At 38.5% G+C, this 5333-nt stretch overlaps 1 pseudogene; it reads right to left on the bottom strand.

The window, feature by feature from the left end:
- Nucleotides 1–4170: 4170 nt before the first annotated feature.
- Nucleotides 4171–5333, bottom strand: LOC140627759 (methylsterol monooxygenase 1-like; annotated as a pseudogene).

A 5333-nucleotide genomic window follows, 5' to 3' on the forward strand; every position in this document is an offset into this window, starting at 1 on the left:
AATATCTACTGTATTGGAAATTAAAACTGAGAAATGTTAAAATCTTTATTTAATTCATTTAAAATCAACAATAATAAGCCCCATTATATGTTAACATGATAACATATGTTTGTAGGGGTGCCTGGGCACCTCAGCCCAGTAAAAATCTGACTCTTGAGTTTGGCTCAGGTTATGGACTCACATATCTGCTTCTGCATTCAAACTGTTGTGATAACCCACTACATGGTAAACTTCTTAGAGGATGAGTGTAAAGAAGACAAAAAAAATTTAGTATTAATGCGAAAATAGTTTTGATCTCATGAGCCCCCTGAAAAAGTATTGGAGACACACAAGAATCCCCAGACCACATTAAGAACAGTAGTTCTATATCATTGGAGGGAAAAAGATACAGAATTTGTGAAATATCTACGACCCAGGCACTGTGCTTTATATTTTGCATACATTATTTCTTATTATCCTCATTTCATAGGTGAGAAGATGGGGTTCAGGGCCATTGAGAGGTTCAGATCACATGGGAGGGTTAGGATCGAAACCCAGGCCTTTCTGCCTCCAAAGCAGGGGCTTTCATCATTGTATCCCAAACCCATTTTTTACTGATAATCTAAGTGTGGCCATAGAACCTGCTTCCATCCAGTGGTTGAAAGACATGGGATTTTGTATTACTGGGGCAACTGGAGATTTTATATAATTACAGTTTTATTTCATATGTTTAGATTTTATTCCTGATAAAGTTGAACGGGATCAATGACTCCAAGGAAAAGCCTGCATTAATGTTAATGGGAATTGCATTCCAAACTCTCCTTTCAAAATTCTCCCTTTCCCTGTCTTTTCAAATCCAGAACACTAGTACTCTCCAACTACCTTTTCATCCCCCAGTGTCTCTTGCAGGAAGGGATCGATAAAATTAATTCTCACTTAGGTGGTAAGGACTTAAAGATACTCCTCTGAGGAGTATTTTTACTACCTGAGGGTGGAGAATGGCTCTTATTCATCTTTGTAACCCCAGCAACCTGTACACTGTCTGGAACAGTCAGCATTCAATAAATATTTGTTGCCTTTATAGATTAATGGAAAATAAAAAGCCAAAAAGGGAGTTCTTACAACCAAGGAAGAGTGGAATTTTAGTCATCCGTGGAGAAAATACATTTATTGTACCCAATAAATCACAGCACTCAGAAAACTATATATCTAACTACATGGAAAACCATTTGCTTTCACATAAATGCCCTTTGTATTCAGTTTTGATTTGATTGTTCTAGAGACTCTGGAAGGTAATTAATGTTTTAAAATGTTAACATCAGGGATGCCTGGGTGGCTCAGCGGTTAAGCATCTGCCTTTGGCACAGGGAGTGATCCTGGGATCCGGGATCTAGTCCCACATCAGCCTCCCTGCGGGAGGCCTGCTTCTCCCTCTGCCTATGCCTCTGCCTCTCTCTCATGAATACATAAATAAAATATTTTTAAAAATAAATAAGTAAAATGTTAACATCAGCTGTTAATTACCAACATTAAAGCTAACCTTTTGTTGTTGTTACGTTATTATTATTTCCTCACAGAGTGTCGGAGTTTTGGAGGGAGAGTATAATTCCATTTCAACTAATAGTGATGTTGTTAATTGCTTCTCTCATCAATGGTTTGTCTTTATTAGAGTTTCTGTAGTAATCAAAAGAAAGCTCCTAGACTTTTCCATTTGTTCCGTTTGGGAGTTTGATCTAATCTAAGAAGGAAGAGCCTTAGTCATTGTGGAGAAGATCAGACTCAGGGCAAGGCACATAATATGTGTGTTCTACTATAAACTAGCCTTTGCTTGATATCAATATCAGTTTTATCTCTAGCTGAATTATGTTTACATTGCATACAGCATTTTAAACCTGCAGAGGAATAATGCAAATGATAATTGTGTGCAGTAATTGAGGAAATATGTTTTTAATTTAAAATTTGAAAATAACCATGTTAAAAGTAATAGCTTCCAGCCAGAACTCATCCTAAAAATGTTGATGGAGTTTGACTGACAATTCATGCACTATTATTAAACCTTTATTGTGTTGTTTGCAGTTCATTCCAACATCTTCTTTCACAATTCTTTTTTTTTAAACCATTTTTTTTAATTTGTGATAGTCACACAAAGAGAGAGAGAGGCAGAGACACAGGCAGAGGGAGAAGCAGGCTCCATGCACCGGGAGTCCGACGTGGGATTCGATCCCGGGTCTCCAAGATTGCGCCCTGGGCCAAAGGCAGGCGCTAAACCGCTGCGCCACCCAGGGATCCCTTCTTTCACAATTCTAAGCCCAAAACTGAGTTGTCCATCTATGAAAAGTGATTGATAGAGAAGATTATTGTTTTGTCTCGTTGATGAGGCTGCTCTCTTAGAGTAATGAAAAATATTTATTTCCTATCCACCTCTAGGATAGATGACTGTTGTTATAAAATTCAAAAGACAACTTGGCCCACCCATGTGCTTGTCAATAAAGGATCAGTCTCAGAGGAATTCAGCTATTAATTATACAAGTTTCTTAGATACTTGGAATCCATTATCACTGGCAGCCTCTTTCTATGCATACTGATGTCTTATTTCCACTCTGGGCCTTGGATCCCTTATTAAGATGGGCAAAAGTAGGGGGATCCCTGGGTGGCGCAGCGGTTTGGCGCCTGCCTTTGGCCCAGGGCGCGATCCTGGAGACCCGGGATCGAATCCCACGTCGGGCTCCCTGTGCATGGAGCCTGCTTCTCCCTCTGCCTGTGTCTCTGCCTCTCTCTCTCTCTCTCTCTCTCTCTCTCTGTATGACTATCATAAATAAATAAAAAAAATTAAAAAAAAAGATGGGCAAAAGTAGTCATCATGTATGTGCTAAAATTACCCTGGGCAAGGTAGATTCTACATCTTAAGGATTATTTAAATATGATCAGGCCTTTATTTTCCATCACTGTAGTATATAATTCTGAATTACTGAGCTAAGTGGATTCAGATAAGTAATTGTAGGTTGAAGTAACAGAACGTTGTGGATCTTGCTAAGAGTGTTTCTCAAACAGCACAAATAGCTAGTATTTTATGGTCACTTCTAATCACTAATTTTCTCCCTAAAAGCTCACCCTGGACTTAAGGGGTATGTGAAATGTTTGTTCTTTACTCCTTATGTTTCCTATCATGTAGAGAAATGGCCGTCACTGTGATGCACTTGGCCTCTCTCCGTCTTTTTTTTCCAAAAAAAAAAAAAAAAAAAAAAAAAATCACATTTATTTCAATAGTTCAAAGTGCAAATACAGCAAGTCAGTTCACAATGTTTCAAGATACAGTTTTTTTTTTTAATTTTATTTATTTGTGATAGTCACACACAGAGAGAGAGAGGCAGAGACATAGGCAGAGGGAGAAGCAGGCTCCATGCACCAGGAGCCTGATGTGGGATTCGATCCCGGGTCTCCAGGATCACGCCCTGGGCCAAAGGCAGGCACTAAACCGCTGCGCCACCCAGGGTTCCCTCAAGATACAGTTTTAAGTATAATGAAAACTTGATATACAAAAATGAAAGGGTAAATAGCAGAAATAAAGCTCATTTTTTAAAAAAAAAAATTCAAGTAACCTGAAATCCTTTAGACTAAAATATCCCATTTATGACAATTCGAAAACGCCTTAATTTATAGATACCAGTAGCACATTGCCATCCAAAAGGGCTTCTCAAAGAAGGAGAATCACCCCCAAACCAGTCAGCTCAGGACCAGAGTGGAAGTTCTTGGGGCGGGCTATTCCGGATTTGGCCGCCTCACTCTCACTGTCGATCAATACGGTTCGACCCATGATACTTGGATGTTTAGGCAAATTCTAGAAAATGTATAAAGTTCAATATGAGGCCAACACCCTGCTAAGAGATACTGAAATGGCCACTATATATTTACAAGATTTTAAAGACAATCTTAGCTTCAGGCCTTTGGTGTTACGGGGGAAAGACAGACTGATACTTTTTCCATTACTTAGAACCTTTCTGTAAGGTTAGCAACACGGCCTTTACAACCTCCTCATGAAAATCATACTTCGTTATAGATTTACTTATTTCTACACATACAGAACTTTTATGTAAAGTAGAAAAAGTTCCCGCTAGGAAGATAATTAAAGGTTGGTAATGTTCTTTGTATCACTTAGCAGCCAAGACACATGTTTATTTCTGCTCTGCAGAAGCAATGTTAACTATTCACTTCAATTCAGGAAGGTGTGTGCTTTCAGGATGATGGAGATGAGATATTTATTGCATCTTTTTCTCAATCCTCTTCATCTTTTCATTATAGGCAGTAAATTGAGAGTCTGTTCCAAAAATTCTATCCCACCATGTAAATGTGGAAGCATAGTTTCCGATGAAGTTCATGTGGTGGAAATCATGATGCCAAGAACCAGCATAGAAAGAGATCAGATTTAAAGTGTTCAGGGGAATGTCATAGCCACTATAGACATCAATAGTTTCTATCAAACAAATGGTCACCCATGCCCAAAGGAGAATGACATGATCACATAAAAGCATGATTCCAATGAAAAATCCAGTTCCAAGAATCAGAGTTTCCAAAGGATGTGCATATTCAGCTTCCATTCCAAATGCAGCCTGAAACTCATGATGAACTTTATGAATATATTTATATATTCTTTTGTGATGCAAGAGCCTATGCAGGAAATAGTGCCAGGTATCCTCAATCACTGCACAGCCAAAACATCTTGCTAAAAGCATATACCATCTTGGCATTCTTTCCCAATCATAAGGTATATTAAAATACTCTGTAAAATAATAAGTTCCACAGATCAAAGGAAGCTGGATACAAAAGTGATTAAAGAGAAGTACTTTAAAACTTTTCCATTGGTTTTCCCATGTTTCTGGTTTATCCTTTTGAATTTTGTACTTTTTCATGAAAGGTATAAATTGAAACAAAAATCCAGGTAAACAGAACAAGAAATAAAGAACTTCATGAACTATCAAGGATCCCCATGTTGCAATCTGGAACTTTGTATAATTATTCAACATATAGTTCCAATCATTTTTTAAAAGATTTTATCTATTTATTCATGAGAGACACAGAGAGAGAGGCAGAGACACAGGCAGAGGGAGAAGCAGGCTCCATGCAAGGAGCCTGACGTGGGACTCGATCCCGGGTCTCCAGGATCAGGCCCTGGGCTGAAGGCAGGTGCTAAACTGCTGAGCCACCTGGGCTGCCCAGTTCCAAGCATTTTAAAATGGTTCTTGTAGAGGGTTCTCAGTAAAAGTGAATCTACATACTCCACAGCCAAGGATGCTGAACTAAAGATGCTGATACTTTCATTTGTTGCCATTTTTCAAATCTCTGCAGAAAGCCTTAGA

This window comes from Canis lupus, chromosome X, assembly GCF_048164855.1.
Source record: "Canis lupus baileyi chromosome X, mCanLup2.hap1, whole genome shotgun sequence".
Lineage (NCBI taxonomy): Eukaryota > Metazoa > Chordata > Mammalia > Carnivora > Canidae > Canis > Canis lupus.